This window comes from Xenopus laevis, chromosome 5S, assembly GCF_017654675.1.
Source record: "Xenopus laevis strain J_2021 chromosome 5S, Xenopus_laevis_v10.1, whole genome shotgun sequence".
Taxonomy (NCBI): Eukaryota; Metazoa; Chordata; class Amphibia; order Anura; family Pipidae; genus Xenopus; species Xenopus laevis.
Genome location: NC_054380.1, coordinates 11,081,329 through 11,106,222, shown reverse-complemented (window position 1 = coordinate 11,106,222; position 24,894 = coordinate 11,081,329). Strand labels below are relative to the sequence as shown.

The 24,894-nt window shown below is 41.0% G+C and overlaps 1 long non-coding RNA gene and 1 pseudogene across 1 annotated transcript; both read left to right on the top strand.

Annotated features, from left to right (window-relative positions):
- The first annotated feature begins 319 nt into the window (after positions 1-319).
- Positions 320-15,400, top strand: capn10l.S (annotated as a pseudogene).
- A 1,566-nt stretch (positions 15,401-16,966) lies between these two features.
- Positions 16,967-22,904, top strand: LOC121394359. Its single transcript, XR_005961683.1, has 3 exons — positions 16,967-17,083; positions 19,857-19,912; positions 22,334-22,904. It is a non-coding gene; the product is annotated as an uncharacterized LOC121394359 (long non-coding RNA).
- The last annotated feature ends 1,990 nt before the right edge of the window (positions 22,905-24,894 follow it).

Below are 24,894 nucleotides of genomic sequence, written 5' to 3'. Positions count from 1 at the left end.
CCCCTATGTGGATTGTCATCCTACATTGAGGCTATTTTTGGCATTACATGCATGATTTTATGCAACCAGAACTTGCCTCCAAGTCAGGAATTTAAAAATAAGCTCCTGCTTTGAGGCCACTGAGAGCAACATCCAAGGGGTTGGAGAGCAACATGTTGCTCACGAGCTACTGGTTGGGGATCACTGCCTTATATAATCTGCCCGAGATAAATGAAGACTGACAATGACCATTCTTTATCATGCTTTTGCCTGGTCTCAGAAGCACAATTATAATAAAGAGTGAAACAAGGGCAAGTGTGGCCGGACAAAAGGCCAAGACATGACCATCCAAATTCATTTGTGAGATTGGCCTTGGTACCAAGACCTGCGTATAAACATACAGGACTCAAACCTATCATTTCTCAAACCCTGTTTTATGCAAGGAACTTGATATTGGGACTGTCCTTCTCGACATTTCTAAGCTACTTATACATATTTAAATGATATTACAAATCTGTGTTTTTTTATATTCCTGATATAGTTGTCCCTGGTGGAAAGATATTGATCCGGAGGACAGAAAGAAGCTGAATTCAAAGAGAGACGACGGAGAGTTTTGGTACATGCTTGAATTTCTGTGTAATGGATGCACCATTTGTGGAAGGAACAATAGAGTTTATCTATAGAGGCCCTTATCCACCTCCATAGAAACAAACTCTTTCTATTGCCATTGACTCTATACTTTATATTCCTTCCTCAAGCCTTTGGAGTTAGTCTACCCCTTACTAGACCATCATGGTAATTGTGCTGACCCTGACCCAGTGCCATGTGCTCTTAATCTGAGCGCCATTGTTTTGCTTCCTTCCAATACTCTAGTTATGCTTTTCATTTCTTTTCTAGTGGGAGTGTGTTTTAGACAAGTACGGAGGAAGTTTTAAAGTGGAATCGGATATTTGGTCCTGAAAGGAAACACTTAGGGGCCGATTCACTAAGGGTCGAATTTCGAAGTTAAAAATACTTCGAAATTCGACCCTCGGATTGAAATCCTTCGACTTCGAATATCGAAGTCGAAGGATTTAGCGCTGATCCTGCGATCGATCGATCGAAGGATTTTTCGTTCGATCGAACGATTAAATCCTTCGAATCGTTCGATTCGAAGGATTTTAATCCAACGATCGAAGGAAAATCCTTCGATCAAAAAATCACAGGCAAGCCTATGGGGACCTTCCCCATAGGCTAACATTGACTTCGGTAGCTTTTAGCTGCCGAAGTAGGGGGTCGAAGTTTTTTTTAAAGGGGAAGTACTTCGACTATCGAATGGTCGAATAGTCGAACGATTTTTCGTTCGATTTCGTTCGACTTCGAACGAATTTAACCAATTCGATGGTCGAAGTACCCAAAAAATACTTCGAAATTCGAAGTATTTTTACTTCGAATCCTTCACTCGAGCTTAGTGAATCAGCCCCTAGAAGTTAATGGAACCTAAAGGAAGCAATAGAGTCTGTTGTTATGTATCTTTAGAACATTTAATAAGGCATTACACCAACAGTAAATAACGAAGCTTACAAAATGCAAAAACGGTGTCATCCCTTCTCTTCAAGACAAGTGTCTATCCTTAGTACCATTGTACAAATAGTTCATATACTGTAGGATGGAATGAAGGAAGGAAATGCGCTCTTTACTTGGGGGTGCCAAAAGTTAGGCACACCCAAGTGATTGTAAATACTTACCTCACACCCCAGGCCGGTGCTCCTATCAGCAGAAGACTTCACCAGTCTGAGGGTTCTTCCAGTGAGCACCACAGAGCTATTGGCTTCTGGCTTCTTCTTTCTTTTTGTGCGGGTGCCCATGCACAGTAGCGCGAAAAGCCAAACTTTAACTAAGAAGTTGGCTATTTTATTCTACTGCGTATGCATCTGCTGCTGGAAATTTGAAGAAAGATGAAGAAGTACGCTGATTGCTTGTGGTGCTCGCTGGAAGACCCCCCAGACCAGTGGAGTTTTCTCCTGATAGGAGCACCGGCCCGGAGTGTGAGGTAAGTATATATAATCACTTTTCCCCCAAGCCTTTCCTTCTCCATTAAGATTTTTTTCCCTTTGGATAGGAGTACAAAAAAAATACAAATAATGGGTTATCACTCATTACCCGTATGACATATAGACAAATACACGAGTCCTCTGCACTCAACCCATTATCAATATATTTAAGACAGAGACATTTTGTGCATACTGCTACTAAAAAATGCCTTACACTTTATACAAAACAGGGATTGTTTGTCCATATATTGCAATATATTTAAGCTGGCCAACTACGTCAAAGTCATCCCATATCTGGCCAGTCCTACGCTCAATTTTATCTGATTCATTAAGAATTCTATTGCTTCATTATACATTTTACACAGGGACTAAGTTTTACCTGCAACTTACTTGCTGCTTTCAAAGTAAAACTCCCAAACTTGGCTGCCCTTTTATTAGACACCAGTGGGATCACCTGACTATAGCTGGGAAGGGTGGGAGCTACAACATGGAGCTGGTCACTGCTCCTGTATAACTATAACAAACAAGGGAAAGTTGTGCTCACCACTCATTTTTAAAACCATTAGGCGGGGGTGCAATGAGGGTGTGACCACAAAATACATATAGACAAATACAAGAGTCCTCTGCACTCAACCCATTATCAATATATTTAAGACAGACCCGTATGATATGCTGATCTAAATGCAAAAGAAGTTTCCATATTTATGTCTTTTTGTTTAACCTCTCCAGGATGCCTTGGGTAAATTTTGTCCAGCAGTTTTCCCAGATCACCATCTGCAGTCCCACACTAGACTTTTTGAATTGGGGACAAGACCAAACATCTTGGCACAAAACTGCCTATAAGAACATCTGGCCCAAAGAAAGTGGGTTGGAGGACAGGTTTAACAAAAGTAAGGGCCTCCATAACATAATGCTATTGGTGCACTGTATGCCTAAAATTCCTTAATTTAACTGCTCAATGAGAAAAATATAGCTTCTCTCAAACCTTCATAGAGTTGAGGGAATCATGTGAAATAAATATGTGCGGGTCAGGAAAAACTGGACCCTAACTGCCATTGTAGGACCTGCACCAGACCCATACCTGCATCTTCTTGTTCTGTATGCTACTACTGTGTGCGCTTCTCCAAGACACTGAATCTTTGGGAGCAGCGGAAGAATGAACTGTAATTCCCCAGTCTGACCCACACCCAACCCTAACCCGAACCCACACAACTTGTGGTCAACCCTCAGGTCACCATGGGTTTAGGGTAAACCCGCAGATCACTTGTGTGATACTGCCTGTTCCAGAGGGACTCTAACCCACCTACAGGATCTGACATTGCACCTGGTGATGTTGTCCTAAGCTCCCCTACCTACCTGAGCTATACATGCAGGTTTTTACCTCCTAACTACAGGGGGCAGCAAATCTATTTTACAACATGCCTGGTATGATATTGGAGGCTAACACACACAAACCATTTCAAATACTCTTAAGCCTTAATTGCACCAGGTCTACTAAGCCATAGAAACCAAACAGCAGGTAGCAGATAGATGTCCGGAAGTGTAATAAATTTAATTCTCCCCCATATCTCCTTTCAGATTTGTTCTGCAAGAATCCCCAGTACCTCATATGGATAAACCCGTCAGATGTAGTGAAGAAAGGATATAATATCGTCATATCACTGATGCAAAACCACAGAAACAGACAGAAGTTTGGGCGCGACTGGCTGCAGATTGGCTTTCTGCTTTCCAAGGTAAGTGGAGGCATGAGGTGTACAACATAATGGGCTGAGGTCTTATAGCAGTGGTCCCCAACCAATGGCTCACCAACCCCATAGATCAAATGTCCTCAACCTTTATTACCCATGAGCCACATTCAAATGTAAAAATAGTTGCATAAAAAAAGTTCCTGAGGGTGCCAAATATGGGCTGAAATTGGCCATTGGTAGCCCCTGTGTAGACTGGCAGCCTACAGGAGGCTTGGTTTGGCAGTACACCTGTTATTTATGAAACTAAAGCTTGCCTTCAAGCCAGGAATTCAAAATGAAGCCCCTACTTTGAGGCCACTGGGAGCAACATCCAAGGGGTCAGAGAGCAACATGTTGCTCATGAGCCACTGGTTGGGGATCACTGCCAGTGGCCTCAAAGCAGGCACTTCTTGTTGAATTCCAGGCTTGGAGGGAAGCTTTAGTTGTATAAAAAACATTAGTTCTGCCAAATAGAGCCTCCTGTAGGCTTCCAGTCCAAACAGAGGTTACCAATAACCAATCACAGCCCATATTTGCCATCCCCAGGAATTTTTTGCATGCTTATGTTGCTCACCAACTTTTTTTACATCTAAATGTGGCTCATGGGTGACAAAAGTTGGGGACCCCAGCCCTCCAACATTTGAAAAATGTAAAGAGGGACAAAAACGTCAACTGTGAGCAGCGTGTCGAAATGTTTTGACCACACCCATTTATGACCACGCAAGCTAATTACCATGAAAATTTTTGATGGTAATTTGGCAGGTTATGAAAGTTTGCACATGTTTCTGGGAGTTCTAGGGCCATGTTTTATGTGTTATAACAGTTTCACTAATAAAGTCGAAATTACTTGACTCAGTTCTCCCAAGAGACCTGCTTATAGTTACAATTGTATCTTTGCTTATCTTAAATTGTTACAAATGTATACATGCTTGTATGCTATAGAAAACCTCCCAACTGTCCTGCAAATATTGGGACAGTTGGGAGATATGCTATAGAATACAAGTCCTGATGGAAAGGTGGCCCATGATGTTCAAGTGCTGATGGAAGGGTGACACCTAGTGGTAGCTGTGTGCAAGTGAGAAGCAATATCTGATTGTAGCAGTTCAAAGACAGGCAAGTTTTGATGACAAGGGCACACAGGGTGGGAAATGTCAGGTGATTTGTGCCCTGAAAATAGGAGTAACCCAAAACCACAGGTCCAAAGCATCGCATTAGATCTAGAATGCAGCATTTGTAGGCAACTATGTCCCAGGAAGCACTTGCAGACAATTAATAAACTATATGTTGGGTGCTATGGCCCACCTTTTTTGGGGGGGGGGGGGTGGCTGCCATACTGTCTAAAATCACCCTGTGTGCTCTTGCCCCTAAAAGTTGCATATCGCAAGAATTTGCATATCTCTATGTGCTATGGCTATTAATAGGCCAGAGACCTTATCTGAAGGGCAGCAAGATGGGCAGCGTTCGTTTTTATTTAAATACAGCTAAATATGATATTTTCTTTATTGTAGGTGGACACAGAGGTACGGAAGAAAATGGGCTGTTTTTAAACAATACAACACATGTAAAGAAAATTTGCATTCAAATAACGTCATTAGCACATTTATATAGGGAGTGTCCCAAAATACATTTAAAGATAAGGTAATAAAAACCTGATCATTCTGAGATTGGTCTGAACCACCGGGGCTGAGACCAACGTGGGAAGGACAGGCGCTATATTCTATGTATTCCATGTGCATTGCAGAAATAATAGGCTACTGATCCTGACATCCTGAATGAACATATTAATTTCCAGCCATAAAGCAAGAGAGCACAGCACTACTGTATAGTACAGGTATGGGACCTGTTATCAAGAATGCTCGGGACCTGGGGGTTTCCGGATAACGGATCTTTCCGTAATTTGGATCTTCATGCCTTAAGTCTACTAGAAATTCCTTTAAACATTAAATAGCCCCAATAGGCTGGTTTTGCTTCCAATAAGGATTAATTATATCTTAGTTGGGATCAAGTACAAGCGACTGTTTTATTATTACAGAGAAAAGGGAAATCATTTTTAAAACTTTGGATTATTTGGATAAAATGGAGTCTATGGGAGTAATTCGGAGCTTTCTGGATATCGGGTTTCCGGATAAGGGATCCTATACCTGTACTGCTAAAAATGATACAGAAAGCGGCATCGATATTGGGCACTGCACCCAGGGGCGTAACTATAGAGGAAGCAGACCCTGCGGCTGCAGGGGGGCCCAGGAGGTATAGGGGCCCCATGAGGCCCTAATTCATATACAATTTCAATAAATATTGGAGAAACAAGTCAACCTCTAAACATTTTTGGGGCCTGAAAAATAATTTGCTGTGGGGCCCAGTAATATCTAGTTACGCCACTGACTGCACCCCCCCTTTGCAAACACATGATGTGCAATTATGAAGTAGATGCAATTGGGAGAACATATAGATCCGGCACTTTCACATGGTTGCCGATGTGGCCATCTCAGGTCTCTATCTGGCAAATGCTGCACTACTGCCAGCCTGACGGTTGCACCAGAATTCCCACAGCGGGTTGGATCAATAGGTGCACCAGGTTTGCGCTCAGTCAATGCCACTTTGGCACAGCCCCCATTCTGAAAATGCAACTTGCTCCCGATTTGCACCTAAATGCAAGCGTTTGAGACATCGAATGTAACTGAGTGGATGCAATTTGAAACTGCAAATTAAGATGGAATTACGAGAAAAAAATTCTGTATTATGAGTAAAAAAATGGCAGTTTGCATTTGCACTTGTGTTCATAAATGAGTCCTAATAGTGTTATAGGTCCGAATAAGCAAATCAGGAGGCACTCTGAGGAGGTTTATTGCAACATTAAGGTAACATTAATGCACCTGAGGAAGGGGTTCTCCCCGAAAGCTTGTGTTACTTTTCCACTGTAATAAAATGCTTTAAAGGCAAAGCCAGAAGATAGTGTGCTTCATATCCCATTATTCAAGAAAGTATTTTGGTTGGCTTGGAGGCGGCTTGGGAGTGGAGGAAACCGAAAAGCAGTAAGTGGTGTGCTGAAGAAAAAAGAGTATTGAACATTAAGGTAAGGGCATTGCCTTACGCGTTTCGGGAACACATTACCTTAGTCATAGGCATCATAATAGTGTTACACATTACTCTGTGTAACCAAGGGGACAGCTGTTCCATTTGAAACTGGGATATCGGACACAGGTTACATAGAAGAAATAAGCTTTGTAGAATACAATGGGCTCAGTTCTTACACAAGAAGAAAAAACAGAGGTCAGGTGTCATTCAGGGCTCTTTATAAAACTAAAGAAAAATCTTTGTTATATAAAAAAGGGAATTTGTAGCCAAGAAACAGCTGTTCTGTGGGTTCTGGATAAAAAGACACTTTATGATTCAGTTACCAGATCCGCAGAGGAAGATGCCAGGTTCGTTTTTCCCCGAAGATCTCCAGTCGGTAATCCGCATTAAAAAACGGCGAGATGTGACCAAAGGATTCAGACTGGCGGCAGGACGATATGTGATCACCCCCTATAATTTGGATCAGAACCAGGAGTCATCCTTTCTGCTGCAGGTTTTCCTGAGGAGTCCAGGTTGCATTGTGTAAGTACGTTCCATTGATATCGAATGATTAGAATTCGAATTCGAAGGATTTAACTTCGAGGGTCGAATTTGAGGGTTTATTAACCCTCGAAAATTCAACCTTGATAAATCTGCCCCCTCGATATGGGGTACACTTCATATAAATGACTTGTTTTATCCTTCACCAGACAGATCACCCCTGTTGCATGGATTGCAGTGAATATGGTGCAACAGAACTGCACATTTATTTTTCTCTTTCTTTTGCAGAGAGCTTGGTGATTCCCAGAGCCTCCTGGTATGTATTGGATCTACCTTAAAGATAATGAAACCATTAAACTAAGTTTTTACATCAATTAAGGAAATTATAGTTTATTTATAAGTTGTATTAAAGGAGAACTAAAGCTTAAAGGGATACTGTCTGGGGAAAACATGTTTTTTTGTTTAAAAAAGGGTCAGTTAATAGTGCTGCTCCAGCAGAATTCTGTATTGACCATGAATGTGATGGGAAATGCATCTGGCCATCTGAAGCCCATTTTAAAAAACAAGCGGAACAAGTTTTTGCTGAGTCCCCAGATGCAAGTGGGGGATCCGGAACACACATAACAAATGATATTGATTTAAAATTTGTTTTCCGCAACCTGGAACGAGCTATGCTGAAGGAGATACGCCTCTGGTGGGATGTCTGCTCATTGGAAAACAATCTAAAAAGTGAGCGTGTGCCAAGAGGGCTCCGTATAAGGAAATTTCCAGCGTTTGATGTGATTTCTTCTGACTTTGAACAAGCTTGGAACGGGATATTAACCGATTGTTCTATGAGTTTGATGCGCTTGATTTGGGAACGCGATAAAAATGAACTAAACATAATACAGGATGAAATTATATCAGATTCACCTGAACCATTGGCATTGGAATCCCTGGATTGGAAACACACTAAAGAGTAATTAAAGGAGAAGGAAACCCCCTGGGCGCAAAACCCCTCCCCCTCCCCTGTGTTGCCTCCACTCCCTCCTCCCCCCTGGCCTACCTGTCCCCCTGGGCAAATGCCCCTAACTTGTTTCTCACCCCTCTGCGCAGGTCCTGTCCACGGAGTTCACCGACGCCATCTTCTCCCACGCGCGTCTTCTTCCTGCTTTGACCGGCGTCTTCTGGCGCATGCGCAGTAGGAACATTTACCGGTACGGATCTACTGCACATGACCGAATGTCACGAAGTGAAATCGGAAAACGTTGTGACATTCGGCGCATGCGCAGTAGATCCGTACCGGTAAATGTTCATACTGCGCATGCGCCAGAAGACGCCGGTCAAAGCAGGAAGAAGACGCGCGTGGGAGAAGATGGCGACTGTGAACTCCGTGGACAGGACCTGCTTTGAGTAACAAGTTAGGGGCATTTGCCCAGGGGGACAGGTAGGCCAGGGGGGAGGAGGGAGGGGGGGCAACACAGGGGAGGGGGAGGGGTTTTGCGCCCAGGGGGTTTCCTTCTCCTTTAACGAAGTATGAGTCTAATGTGAAGAACCTCAAGAGAGAAAAGTTCCAGTGCTATAAAAGAGATTATGATAACCATTCCGTATATATGTGGAAAGCGGAGAAACGAGGTGTAGGCCGGCAGAGTTACTCCGGTCGGGAGTATACTTCCGTAAGAGACCACAGTGCCGTCACGTCCCGCTCGATATTGAAATCAGGGAGAACGGTGCAATTCGCGGAGAATGATGACGGGAGGTCACAACAGAGACCCTTATCACCTGTCTCGTCCTCGTCTTTTTTAACCTCTGAACCAGACACAGGGAAAGATGGGAACCACAACAGGAAGCCGCGCTGGTGACCGATGCAGAGAGTTTGAGTTCTTCATCTGCTCATTTCAATCATGGACAACGAACATCGCACATGGATACGGTAACTGTGTTAAGTAATGCTAATGACAATGTGATTAATCTATCTTCATATGAGTTGTCACTTGATGAATTTTGTTCCAGATGCGGAAACTGATTCCTTTGCTGCAATATTGGACTGCAATAAAACTCCCAAACTTGGCTGCCCTTTTATTAGACACCAGTGGGATCACCTGACTATAGCTGGGAAGGGTGGGAGCTACAACATGGAGCTGTCTAATAAAAGGGCAGCCAAGTTTGGGAGTTTTACTTTGAAAGCAGCTAGTAAGTTGCAGGTAAAACTTAGTCCCTTTGTAAAATGTATAATTAAGCAATTGAATTCTTAACGAATCAGATGAAAATTAAGCGTAGGACTGGCCAGATATGGGATGACTTTGACGTAGTTGGCCAACTTAAATATATTGCAATATATGGACAAACAATCCCTGTTTTGTTTAAAGGGTAAGGCATTTTTTAGTAGCAGTATGCACAAAATGTCTCTGTCTTAAATATATTGATAATGGGTTGAGTGCAGAGGACCTCTTGTAGATGACTATATATAAGGCTGATTAGTAATTTATACAGATAATTACTACATGACAAGACAGAAACTTGTGCAATTAGCATCAGGATTTAATAACCAGCCCTGTAGCATCAGCTTATATTACAGTCCAACCTCATTTTCTGCTTGGAAATTTGTGACAAGCTGTAAGCTTAGCTTCTCAACAGCTGCTCAGAGCCCAAGATGGTGACCCCCTGTGACAAGTTTGAAGTCCTGGATCATTGCTGATATTGACAAGCTGAAACTTTAGGCTGGTGCAATAAGTTCAGTATGCACAATATGGCATTTTTGGCCATCTTAATTTTTCAGGTTTAGTTCTCCTTTAAACCATTTATCTTCTTCTGCTTCATCACTACTTTCCACTGCCCAAGCAGTGTTGGGCAGGGCTTGCTGGGACCCATCAAAGAACCTGATGTCAAGGGTCTCACAACAATAAGAAGGAGATAGTGCTAAATGTTATGCAGGTCTTAGTAAAGTGGAAATAACAGAGCCAAACCAAGTAGTATTGGTGCTCAAGGCACCTCTCCCAAGCTCCATCATCTTGTCCTCCCACCCCATTCCATAGAGTCTGCAAGTCCCCTACCACCCCTACCCCCCCTACCCCACACCTGTTTTTTCTCTCCTGGACCTTCTGAGGGATCGGTCACTATAGACCATTGTGCCCTCCCAGCTATGCCCGATGCACATCCCGCGGCTGCCTAGCCCAAATGGGAATTGCTCAAGCTTTGGTCCATTACAGCCTGGGAGTACTGAAAGATCCCATAGTACCATCCCATGTCTCTAAGGACTTTTCGCAAGTTGCAGCAATGCAATGATAACCTAACACCATCAGACAGGGCCACTTTGAGTTCCCTCTAGTGATGTCAGAGTGTGTGTGGGTCGGGCAGGTGTGTGGGTCGGGTGTGGTTATAGAAGAGATTGAAAAACAGGCCAAATTTGGGTGGGGAGTTTAGGATCAGGCGTGGCTTAATCATCACTGGACCATCAACCTCAACTCTTAATCCAAGTTTATAGCCTAATCTCTAAACAACTAAAATCACCTTTCATTATCCCCTAAGGCTTTCTCGTCTGTACAGCCACATCTTCTGTCTAACTCACCTTCCTGTTAGATCGTAAGCTCTTTTGCGAGCAGGGTGATCAGCACCCCAGCTGCCTGTATAAATGTATGTATTCTCTTGTGTATGTAACCTCTTACATTGACGATGGTGCTTTGTAAATAATGATTATTTTCAGTATTTTCAATACTGATTAACTACAGCAAAAGCACAAATTTAATCATTTCATGTTTTATTTTACAGAGAAATGAAGAAAAGACACATGAAGATACATTTATGAAATATGCCACTCAGGTACTGGAGTACGAGGGAGATGCATTCTGGTGTTATAGGGACATTATGTTATAAGCTCAGTTGGGCAGGAACCAATGCCAATGATGATCAATCTTATTAAAGTTCACATAGAATAGAAATGTCATAATATAAGGCTGATTAGTAATTAATACAGATAATTACTACATGGCAGCACAGAAACCAGTGCAATTAGCATCAGAATTGAATAATCAGCAAACCTGTAGCATCAGCTTATATTACAGCCAGGGAAGCTCATTTTCTGCTGGATAATTAGTGACGAGCCCTAAGCTTAGCTTCTCAACAGCCAATCAGAGCCCACTCAGCATGTGAGTGTCACAGACACTTTCCAAGATGGTGACCCCCTGTGACAAGTTTGAAGTCCTGGATCATTGCTGCTATTGACAAGCTCAAACTTTAGCCTCGTGCAATAAGTTCAGTATGCACAATATGGCATTTTTGGCCATCTTAATTTTTAGGTTTAGTTCTCCTTTAAACCATTTATGTTCTTCTGCTTCATCACTTCTTTCCACTGCCCAAGCAGTGTTGGGCAGGGCTTGCTGGGACCCATCAAAGAACCTGATGTCAAGGGTCTCACAACAATTAGAAGGAGATAGTGCTAAATGTTATATAGGTCTTAGTAAAGTGGAAATAACAGAGCCAAACCAAGTAGTATTGTTGCTCAAGGCACCTCTCCCAAGTTCCATCATCTTGTCCTCCCACCCCATTCCACAGAGTCTGCAAGTCCCCTACCACCCCTACCCCACACCTGTTTTTTCTCTCCTATGTATTCTCTTGTGTATGTAACCTCTTACATGGTGCTTTGTAAATAATAATTATTTTCAGCATTTTCAATACTGATTAACTACAGCAGAAGCAGAAATTAAATCATTTCATGTTTTATTTTACAGAGAAATGAAGAAAAGACACATGAAGATACATTTATGAAATATGCCACTCAGGTACTGGAGTACAAGGGAGATGCATTCTGGTGTTATAGGGACATTATGTTATAAGCTCAGTTGGGCAGGGAGCAATGCCAATGATGATCAATCTTAGTAAAGTTCTGGGTAATGCTTTGGTGCAACTTTACCCACCATGCCAAGTGTATATACAATAATGGCAAGAAGGGTTCTATACATGTTGGAGGGTGTATGTTTGACCAGAGCCCCAGTGAAGATTATGTCAGTCTAGGAGACCCAATTAATCAGGAATGGATAAGCCAATAAGATAAGATGAGATGCAGTAGAAGCACTAGATTAATTTGGCTTGTGTAGCCAGGGGAAATTTAACCAAGTTAAGGTGGGATCTTCTCAGGCGGCATGTCTAGTGTCTCACAACAATTAGAAGGAGATAGTGCTAAATGTTATATAGGTCTTAGTAAAGTGGAAATAACAGAGCCAAACCAAGTAGTATTGGTGCTCAATGCACCTCTCCCAAGCCCCATCCTCTCGCCCTTCCACCCCATTCCACAGTCTACAAGTCACCTACCTAGGGTTGCCACCCGGCCAGTATTTTACCGGCCTAGCAGGTAAAATACCTGCCAAGGCCGGGGCCGGTATTACAAATTTACCGGCAATGTAGCTGCCGGTAAATTTGTAATACGATTAAAAAGAGCCCTCGGCCTGCCCCCAATCCCCTGGAACTTAGCTTTTCATGTGCTTCTTTTATCGTCCGTGGCGCGGACGTCACGGCCCGCCCATTTTGCAGTCACGGCCAGCCCCTTTGTGTCCCGCCCCCCACCAGCCGGTAAAGAATTTAAAAAAAGGTGGCAACCCTGCCTACCACCACTACCCCACACCTGTTTTTTTCTCTCCTGCACCTTCTGATCAATCTTAGTAAAGTTCTGGGTAATGTTTTGGTGCAACATAGGAGAATCTTACCCACCATGCCAAGTGTATAGACAGTAATGCCAAGAAGGGTTTTATACATGTTGAAGGATGTATGTTTGTCCAGAGTCCCAGTGAAGATTAGGTCATTCTAGGACACCCAATTAATCAGGAATGGATAAACCAATAAGATAAGATGAGATGCAGTAGAAGCACTAGATCAATTTGGCTTGTGTAGCCAGAGGCACTTTAACCAAGATAAGGTGAGATCTTCTCAGATGTCATGTCACCAGTTTTAGTATAACTGAGTGCAATAGGACAGTGTGGCAAAGATCTTGCTGAACTCTAATGATGGAACCCACCAATACAGGGACCCAAGGTATCAGAGACAGTATGTAGCAGAGGTCATTGCCCCAGATGTGTTCCAGAGATACAGATCTCTAAAAGTCAAGGCAGTTTATATTAAGACTTCACCTACAGCACCATCCCTCTAATTCCCTTCTCTTGTCCTGACATTAGGGAGGCAAAATGAATGCCTGGGATCTACAAATGTTTCTGAATGATGTAATTGCAAAAGGTAAGATGTATGACTAGGAATAGGTAAAGTATTAATAGTTACTAATAGCAACAAAGATGCAATTCTCCCCTTCCATATGATATGCATCTGTTCCCTCTAGGATTTGCTCCCCATGGAAGAATCCGATTCAGTTTAGAGGCCAGTCGATCGATTTTGGCATCAATGGACGTATCCTTATATACAGAAATAGATGAAAAACCTCAAAAAACTACAAAATAATTAAAATGTTCTTGAAACCCATACATGTTACACTCACCTAAGCAAGACACAAGGGGTTGGTATAGTGAGCATTTAGTAGGAGCTCAAGACTCTACATGGCTTTGACCTGCAGACCCCCACATGATATACTTAATAATGTGGAGGCAAAACTTGGCTCAGGTGGCACAGGGGTTGGGTAGGTCCAGGGCAGGGATCACAGGTCATTGGAGGGGGGTTATGGCCCCCCATTTGCAGGGTCTGCGCCAATGTAATTGCACCACTGACACTGCAGTCAATTGAAGGAGGAAGGGTCAGTTTCAGGCACTTTTCAGCCTATTAAGAAAACATACCTCCCAACTGTCCCTTTTTCAGAGGGACAGTCCCTCTTTTGACAGCTCAACCTGAGGTCCCTCCTTTGTTTTGGAAAGTCCCTCTTTTTTCTGCACTGAACAGCCAGAAAAAGAAACAAAGTTTCTAACTTAATTGGCTTTTGGCAGAGAGGCCAGTACAGCTAACAGGTGCAACTAAGATACTTTGTAACAATTTTGAGATAAGAAAATAAGTAATTTTAACAGTTTAGATAAGGAGAAATATTTTCAAATTTTTATAATGAACATGGTAATTACGGGATGTGGCCACAAAAATGGGTGTGGTCAAAAAAAATTGGGCTTTCATCTGTGTCTGTCCAACCAATTTCTGAATTCCCCTAACTGCCTACACAGTTCACTTGCAATGGAAAGTTGGAACTCGATTTCTTTATGCGGCTCTGGAGTTATCTCAACTACTTTAAGGTAAAACATCTACGTTTAGTATGAGCTCTACTAGTAATGATCACTTGACCACATAGGGGATATACAGTATGTATGGGCAATTTCACTCTGACCCCTTATCATCAGTCCAGGAAGTCTATTGCCTTAAACGGAAACTGTAAGTATGTCAAGTCCAATAATTCGTGTTATACGGGATAAACATCTGTACCTTAAAATGTTCTTTTTTTAATGACATTTTCAAAGGTCAATTTAAATATTTTCAAAGGAGACATATAGGATAAATGAAAAAGCCTAATTTTGTAGGCAATTATAAGTAATATATGGTGTTGCTTTTACATGGTGCTAAAAAATAATATTATCTTTAAAAATAGCCCCTTTATTGGAGCTCCCTATAGATGTTCTCTGGTCCATGTCTGTGTTTCAAATGAGGGGTGGGCGTGTCCTAACGGTCCCTGCCAGAAGCACAGTAGGAGGGGGACAGCCAATCACAGCCCTGCAGTCACCCAAGCAAAGACAGGCTTCAGTTCCCTATCAGGTCCTGCTAGCTGCTGATTGGTTCCTGTCCTTCAGTGCAGTGAGCTGAGACCTGCCGTCTCCCCTGCACAGTCTGGGAATTCAGGGAGCAGGAATTGGAAGAGAAGGGAGGTATTTTTAGGGTTTTTCAGAAATTGTCAATAAATCAGCCTGAAACACCACTTTTTTAAGCACAATTTGTCTATATTTAAATGACGCTAAGGCACTGGTACATTCTCAGTTTTTACACAAAATGTCTCCTTTAATTTGCATTATATTTTTCTTTAAGGCGATATTCACCGATGTTGATATCGATGGAAGTGGATTTATTGGTCTCTCAGAATTAAGGGAAGCTGTGAAATCTGCAGGTCTGCAAAACAAGACGATATTTAATATATATTTGGGGTTTCTATATAAGATATAATTGTGTGCCTTTAGGCCAATGGTTTTCAGGCCTTTTCCCTTCGAGCTTCCATTTGACGTTAAATATTAAGTCAGGAAACTTCTTATCTCATTACAAGGTTACAGAAATGACCCTGTCATCAGTCATTGGGGTATATTTATCAAAGCGTGAAGTTAGAGATCACCACCGTCCACTAGAGTGAAATTCCGCCACTCTCCAGTCATTTCTTTGGCATCTTGAAAGGCGTATTTATAAAAGGGTGAATTTTCACTTTCACCCATTGATAAATACTCTTTTAAAAATCCCATAGAAATGACTGGAGAGAGGCGGAATTTCACTCTAGCAGACTGTGGCGATCTCTAACTTCACTCTTTGATGAATATACCCCAATGACATTGTTCTGAGAATATCTAGCACAGGAAATAAAGGTTCACTTCAGATCTCAGACAGACCTTCAGGTTGGGCTTCTAGGTTTGTCTTGGAAAAGAATTATGCATTCTTTCCAAATTTTCTGTAACTGTCCCCCAACTTCCCTCTGCTCTGAGGCCCCATAGGGGGCAGGTCTGGGGACTCCTGCTTTAGACACCGCTTTATGTTGACTATATTGTTCTTCTTGTCCTTCCACTGAGACATTATTATTATTAACATGTATTTATATAGCGCCAACATATTGCGTAGCACTGTAAAGTAAATGTGATTATACAACTAAATGACATGAATTATATACATAGAACATATGGAGTTACATACATCACAATCAATACCGGTACAAAATGTGAGGAAGGCCCTATGCAGAAAGAGCTTACACTCTAAAGAGAAGGGAGTAATACACAAGGTGTGGGAGTGGGCAAGATCGAATTAAGTGGGTGAGAAATGTGGTACTGTATGTGGTGTTGCGTTTGGTAGTTAAGCAGAGTGAGGGTAGGCTTCTCGAAAGAAGTGCGTTTTAAGAGATTTCTGGAAAGCAGAAAGGTTGGGAGAAAGTCGGACAAACCGTGGGAGAGAGTTCCAGAGGAGGGGTGCAGCCCTTGCAAAGTCTTGAATGCGAGCATGTGAAGAGGTAATGAGAGAAGAGTTGAGTAGCAGGTCAGTAGAGGAGCATAGTAAGCGGTTGGGTGAGTATATAGAGATGAGTTCAGAGATGTAGGGTGGGGCAGAGTTATGAAGTGCTTTGAATGTCAGGGTCATTAATTTGAATTTGATTCTGAAAGGTAACGGAAGCCAGTGCAGGGATTGACAGAATGGCGAGGCAGAGGAGGAGCGGTTTCTGAGGTGTATGAGCCTCGCAGCAGTGTTCGTTATGGACTGGAGAGGTGACAGTCTCTGGAGGGGAAGGCCAAAAGAGAGTTACAGTAGTCTAGACGTGAAATGATGAGAGAGTGAATAAGAATTTTGGCAGCATCTTGGGTGATAAATGATGGTATTTTGGATATGTTCCTCAGGTGGAAGTGACATGATTTAACAAGTGACTGGATATGAGGAGTGAATGACAGGGCAGAATCTAGGATAACCCCAGGGCACATGCTACAATTTAGGGTACCAACTGATATACTGTACATACCGATAGATTTCTTTTTCTATTCTCAGGAATTGCAATTAGCAATGATCAACTTACCACCTTGCTCTTAAGATTTGGAGATTATAAAATGAAACTCAATTTTGAAGATTATTTGTGCTGCATGGTACGACTGAAATCAGCCTACAGTAAGTTAGACTTTTTCAATAAATAGACCAGGGAAATCAAAGCAAAGTTTTGGTCAATGAAACACTTCAGTGTGGAGATGTGGAGACCCAAGAAATAAGCCTCTCTGGATCACTTTACAGTCAAATATACCAAGCAAATTGGCTGGAGTTGAATATGGAACCAGTAAGTGTCTCTCAAACAAATTCAGTCTGACTTTCAAATTAATCTCTACACCTGCACATACTGTAGTAACATAGTAAGTTAGGTTGAAGAAAGACACACGTCCATCAAGTTCAACCTTTTAACTGTATTTTAACCTGCCTAACTGCCAGTTGATCCAGAGGAAGGCAAAAAACCCATCTGAAGCCTCTCCAATTTGCCTCAGAGGGGTAAAAAATTCCCTCCTGACTCCAAAATCCAATCGGACCAGTCCCTGGATCAACTTGTACTATGAGCTATCTCCCATAACCCTGTATTCCCTCTAGGGATGCACCGAATTCACTATTTTGGATTTGGCTGAACTCCCAAATCCTTTGCGAAAGATTTGGCCGAATACCGAACCAAATCCTAATTTGCATATGCAAATTAGGGGTGGGAAGGGGAAAAAATGTACTTCCTTGTTTTGTTGACAAAAAGTCACACAATTTCCCTTCCTGCCCCAATTTGCATATGCAAATTAGGATTCGGCTCGACCGGGCAGAAGGATTCGGTACATCCCTAATTCCCTCACTTGCTAAACACCATCCAACCCCTTCTTATACCTATCTAATGTATCAGCCTGTACCACTGATTCAGGGAGACAATTCCACATCTTCACAGCTCTCACTGTAACAAACCCCTTCCCAATATTTAGACATGTATCTTAAAAGGGGTGACTTACCCTTTAGTTAACTTTTAGTATGTTATAAAACGGCAAATTCTAAGCAACTTTTCAACTCATTTTCATTATTTATTTTTTATAGTTATTTGCCTTTTTCTTATGACTCTTTCCAGCTTTCAAATGGGGGTCACTGACCCCCATAACAAAACAAATGCTCTGTACAAATGTATTGTTATTGTTACTTTTTATTACTCATAATCCTATTCAGGCTTCCCCTATTCATATTCCAGTTTCTTATTCAAATCAATGTCTGGTTGCTAGGGTAATTTGGACCCTGGCAACCAGATTGCTGAAATTGCAAACTGGAGAGCTGCTGAATAAAACGCTAAATAGTTGAAAAACGGTAATGTACTCGTCTATCAGGAACCTTGAAAGTAGTGGGTAAATTCAGATGCACAGGGAACCCATGTGGATTTCGGGTGTTCACCGACGCTCTTTTGGGACCCCGGGCTTTCTCCTGCGGCACCGACATGGAGTAAGTGCGTAAATAGTAACAAGTCCGTAAAAGAGGTACCAGCAAGGATTAGGCAAGGCGTAGTCAAAAACGGGCAAACGGGTCGAGGCAGGTTACAAGAAACTGAGTCAAAAAACAGGCAGAAGTAAAAAAACCAGGATATCCTAAACAGTAGTAACGATTTGACAGGATCTGTAAACAGAAGCCAGCTTGGGCATCGTCAAAATGAATAAAAGCCTTTTTAAAGGGAATTTGGCACCACATTTTAAATTCTGCGCCAAATGATGATGTCACAATGCTCAGCGTCAAACGCCAGTGAACCGGCCGGGAGGAGACGCACCGGGAGGTAAGAATGCCAGGGGATCTTCCAAAAACACAAATACCACAAAATTCGAAATAACTGCAAATTGTCTCAGAATATCACTCTGTACATCATACATACATAGTTCATTTAAAGGTGAACATTCCCTTAAATCTGACTCCACAGCATCCAAAACAATTGTGCTAGACTTGTTCAATCTTTTAATATAACAAATAGGTGTTGCAATGCTGAGTTGGACACTGGCAGTCAAATATGTGTCTGTCATAATCATGTTAGGGGGATATCTTGGTGTCGAACAAGGAGAAGTGCAAACAAATTAGAGCAGGAGTGACTTTACTAATATGAGGTCTACTTTTCGTGATGTTGTCCCATGTTGAGCTACATCTATAAAAGCATTAACATTCTGTTCCATAGAAAATATTACTTACATATTATATTGATTTATGAGAAAATGAATATTGCTATATTTTTAAAAACAATTTATTCTGTAACCTTAACAAAATGAATATCGAAATGAAAAGAATGAAACATGAGGATGATATATACAAGCTGTTTGTTGACAGAGTCTTCAGATCTACTGATCACCAACTAAAGGTCTACTGGTAGATCCCCATCTACCTTTTGGGCAACCCTAAACTAGAGGATAATTTATGCGTTTTATTGCCCGCGAATGTTTTCGCGAAACTGCAGCGAAAATCCGCCACAACAAAAATTGTTGTGTGCATAAAAATTGTCGCCCGTCAAAATAATTCGGACGCCCATTGATTTTAATGCATTTTGACAAAATAGTCGCACGTATAAAAATTGTCACTCGCGCCAAAATTGTTGCACGTCAAAATTATTTTGACGCCCATTGACTTCAATGTGTTTCGTGAATTTTTCGCCGTTTCGCGAAAATTTTTCCACCGTTTCATGAATTTTTCGCCCCTCACTAGAAACAATTTTACTTAAAGTTTTTGTTTTGGCCAACAGTCATCGTTTTTCCTATCCTATATGTTTATTTTCCATTTCATATTTGAAAAAATATATATAGATTTCAAAATAATTAGTCATTTGACAGACTGCAGCACCATTGGAGGGGGGTGAATGTACCTGGAAAGCCCTGTAACTAAATCGGTGCCTTTATTTTCTATCCAGAAAGGTTTCAGAGGCTGACAAATGATGGCAAAGGAGTTTATCTTACCCAAGACAAGGTAGGAGATATTCTGGAGTTGGAGTGACTGTTTTGGTGTCCAGTGGAGAGAAGCTAATCTATTACACAGGCTACTTATTTCAAGGCTGTGGGTTAATAAAAGGAAGGCTGAGACTCCCAATGTATAACCTTCTGTCTTTGTGGAACTCCGACATTTTATCTTGCTTTTTAATTATATAAAGGTATGGAACCTATTATCCCAAAAGCTTGGAATAACCATAGACTTCATTTTATCCAAATAATCCAAATTTTTAAAAATCATTTCCTTTTTCTCTGTAATAATAAAACAGGACCTTGTACTTGACACAAAGTAAAATATAATTAATCCTTGTTGAAAAAACAGCCTATTGGGTTTATTTAATGTTTACATGATTTTCTAGTAGACTTAAGATTTGGAGATCCAAATGATGGAAAGATCCATTATCCAGAAAACCCTCTGTCCCAAGCAGGTTCCATACCTGTATATCATTTTCTAACAAATGCATTTGCCGGTAAAGGACTGAATGCTTCCATCAAGGGTATTGATTTGTTAGCGCGCACTATTTCCCATTCCTTGAGTTTCAGGTTTCAGTGCCATTTTCCCATCTGACGGAGGACATGAATATTTTCCACAATGGTAGAAAAAAACAGCATTAAAATACAGCAACTGGGTGGTGTTAAAGAAATACACATCTTAATATTTATTTTATTTAATTTAATTCTGCAGTTTTTACACTGTTTTCCTAGCTTAAATACTTTTACACAGCATGAAACTCTGCAAAATATTTTGCTCATTCATAAAGGGGAACTAAAGTCTAAAATAGAATAAGGCTAGAAATGCTGTATTTTGTATACTAAACATAAACATGAACTTACTGCACCACAAGCCTAATCAAACAAATGATTTATGCTTTCAAAGTTGACCACAGGGAGTCACCATCTTGTAACTTTGTTATACATCTTTGCAAGACCAAGACTGTGCACATGTGTGGTCTGGGCTGCTTAGGGATCGTCATAAATGATCAAAATAGCACAAGTCAAATAATATCTGCCAGAAGCCAATACAGCAAGACTGATTAATAATCAGAATATACAGACTGCACTGGGTCCTGTGTTGTCATGTAATCTAATGTGGATTTTATAGTTTTTGTATTGTTTAATACAAACTTTCTCCAACTCTGCAGAACCAGTGGCTGCAACAAAATAATCCACCAAATAGAATCCCAGTTTATCAGTTTAACTCTGGCTCCATAATCTTTATCCCTGCAGCTGGAGTTGGAAACAGTAAAGGGGATGTAAAGGCAAAAATAAAATCCAATACAAATCTCTACACAGTCGCTGACTGCTCTACAGGAAAACAAACAAAGCTGCTTGAGTTCTGCATGGCTGGGAAGTAAGGCAGGGGCTCCCCCTGCTGTTCATAAGTATGATTGTTTCCCTGCAGAGCAGTTAGGGACTGTCTGACAATTCCTATTAACAGCAGTGAATCAAGGGAGAACACATTTTTTAATTAAAGTATATTGGAGATAGATTTCTTTTTTTTAAAGAAAGTAAAAATGGGTTTTTATTTTTTTGACTTTATATGCCCTTTAAGCATGATGTTAATAGACCCCTGAGTGTAAACTCCCAGTAACCTTGGCTTCACTCCCAACATTTCTTAATGGTTATGCATAAAAAATGATACTAAAGCTTCCTGGCTACAATATCCTGCTCATATTAGTGCATATTCTATGTGTGCTGTATGTTGAGTGGGTCCCTAAGCTCAGTAAGTGACAGCAGCACAGAGCATGTGCAGTGATTCAGCAGAAAAGAAGATGGGGAGCTACTGGGGCATCTTTGGAGACACAGATCTTTACTGCTAAAGGGCTGTGGTTGCCTTGGGCTAGTACAGAAGCCCAAAATATAATGCACAACATTTCTATCCTACTTCTTCTTCTTTTTTTTTTTCAATTGTTTTTATTAGCATTTTAAAAAACAGAAAGAACAAAGAGCAGCAAAGCAATAGCTTAGTATAACATTAGCCAATTACATAATAATAAGAAATATAATGTAGCAGTTCATTGTTAACAAAACATTAAGGACATCAACAAAATTCATCAAAGAAAAACAAAATTAAATAAAATAAAATAAGATAAAGTCTTCCTCTCTACCAACAAACATAACAAAATAATTACCCAAATAAATAACAAAATTATCACATCTTCAATCAATCAATCTTAGACTTACAATGTGCCAAAGAAGAGGAGTTTTCATCTGAAGTATACATACATTTTTCTATGTAAATTTTATCTTCAGACTTCAGAATTTTAAAAAGGGAAGACCAGAGTTTAAGAAAATTTTCTCTAAGACCTAAATTTATCCTACTTCTTTAGTTAGGCTTTAGTTCTCCTTTAAGGTTAGCATCTGGTGCATTTTAACAAAAACCTTACTTTATGTTTTTCAGTGGCTGAAAATAATGATGTCCTGCTAGTGGGGTTCATACTGATGATGCTGCAGCAAACTCCATATTGGAACCGTCTTAGCTGAACTTCTTATATCAACTTTTCATCCTCCTTATGGGGTTTTTTGTCAATTAAATTTGAGCATTATTGTATCTTTCCCAAGTTTTCCCAAAACCAAACTGCTGCCAAATGCGTGTCTTCTAAACATGAAACCAGAATGGCTTGTCGAAATGCAACTTCTATATCTTCTTCACCAAAATCTTCTAGGAGGACTTTTTGCAAAATATAGGATGATCATGGGTTTGGGTGGTCTAATCTTATGCACGAGATGATTAGTAATTTGTCTACCTCAGGCACAAGTGATTAAAGGCCAATCTGGGATTGTACAGCTGTGGGTTTGGAGCCCAATGGGGTTTCCCTGCTGAGACTTGATTAAGCCTAAAATATGGCACAGGAGGTGCTTATAGTTGTCTGTGACAAATGCAGAAATAAAGTAAAGGCATTATCCAGGTCTGGCACAGGCACCTCATTCATTCTAGATTTTGTTCTTGGTTTCTTTGTACCCATCATATTAGAGGTTGGTTGGTGGTTGGGCCACTCAGCTGCACATACTGGTGTCCTTATGATTTTTTTCATTCCTTTCCCATATTTTCTAGTGATTGTGAGCTCCAAATTTTCTAGTGATTGTGAGCTCCAATGAGAAGGAAGAATCTGTGTTTCCATTTTTTTGTGTCCTGTACATGCTGGGAAAATAAGGTGGTGGTTTATGAATCATATATAATGCCAGTGAGATGTGATGTTGTATGATAATGTGTAATATAAAACATATTACAGGGTATCATTGTGAATCTTATGGAGACAACATAGAATGTAACTGTGTCTTCTGTTTGTGGTTCTGTAATTGATATGGCTTTTGAGGAGTGAAAACATCACCCAAATTGCTGTGGCCAAAGCCAGTTGCATCACAGAGACACATTCTTTTATTAGAGGCACCACAAATAAAGTAGATTGTTGCTAATAATTCCAGTTCTTTACACTAGCGTTGCCCTTCCTTTGCATTAAAGTCAGGTAAAACTGGGTGCCCATATCGCCCCATTGCACCAATGACAAATGTATATAGTTAATCAAGAATACAGGGCCAAAAAGACCCCAGTAGTGAGCCAAAACCAGAAACCAGAAAAACATGTCTTTTTGTAAATTAAATATATCTAATATCTAAAATGCATACGTAGGATTTCAGGACTCAAAATATGAATAATGTATATGCTGTTCCAAATCCAAGTCTACTAGGACAATTTATAGGTAGGGTCCAGAGTGCGGTAGATGTGTCCTTGTTTGTATCGATGGACTCAGGGGACCAGCAAATGAGGCTAAAATAAAGTAGTGATTGGCATTGTTCGTAGAGATGCAGATACAGTAATTGATTCTCCTTGATCCAAGTGTACTTTTAAAGGAAAGTGTTCTTGCACTTAGGGGTGCTCACTGGTATAACCCGGGCAGGTGCAGTTTTCTGCTGATAGGAGCACTGGCCCTGGGTTACAGGTAAGTAAATACAATCACTTGGGGTTGCCTAACATTTGGCACCCCAAGTGCAAAAAGACTTTCCTTCTCCTTTAAAGGGAACTCATTCCCCAAAATATCATGTCCCAACATATTGCTTCTATTAGTTAAATGTATGCAATAGAACTGCTGTGACACCTCCAATGGCCAACAGACCCCCACACCATTCATCTAAAACTCAAGGGTGGTGAACCATGCCAAAATAACACTTCCTAAAAGCCGCACATACCTCCAGTTCAGGCAGAGTAGGACATGGAGAGATAATGGAGGGTAAGATGTGGCTGCTCTGGGGAATGTATTGTATGTGGCATTGGGCCAGTTTAGGACTAGCCAACTGGGATACCAGGAAAACTCCCGGTGGGCCCAGGTATCAGTGGCCCCTCATGCAGCTATATTGTAATAATTACACCGCACACCTGGAATTTTACTCACTTTCTCTGCTATAGTGGTGCTGGTTATCCTGACGAAGGGAGGTTGTACCCCCTGAAACGTTGATATTGGTGGTAAATATAAATAAAAAGAAAGGGGTTTCCCCACTGCAGAAAAACTAGTGTGTGCGGATCCATGATTGTGGAATTGCTGTCCCTCATGCAGCTAAACATTTGACCTTTTAATGTCCATTCCCTATTTCTATGAGAACAAAGAGGCTAATTTGTAATAATAGATTGTATCTAAAGAAAAGAGACTAGGAGAATAGAGGTTGAGAGAGGAGAGGAAGAATAATAGTACTGAGAGTGGCTCATGGTCTAAGGTTTCTTGGTTGGTCCCTACACCAGTGCCGAGGTCCAAAATTTTACTGGCCTATGTGGTGGAGGGCCGATAATGGAAGTCAGTTTTGGCCACTCCCCTTTTAAACCACACCCATATTACCACTAGAACTTTTAAGATCATATCCACATTAACGGTGGTAGCACACCAAAAAACCAAATCCCTCATCACTCAAATGTGAAAAATTTAAGTCATGTTAAAAACATACCCTTAAATCCATATAAAAGTCAGCAAG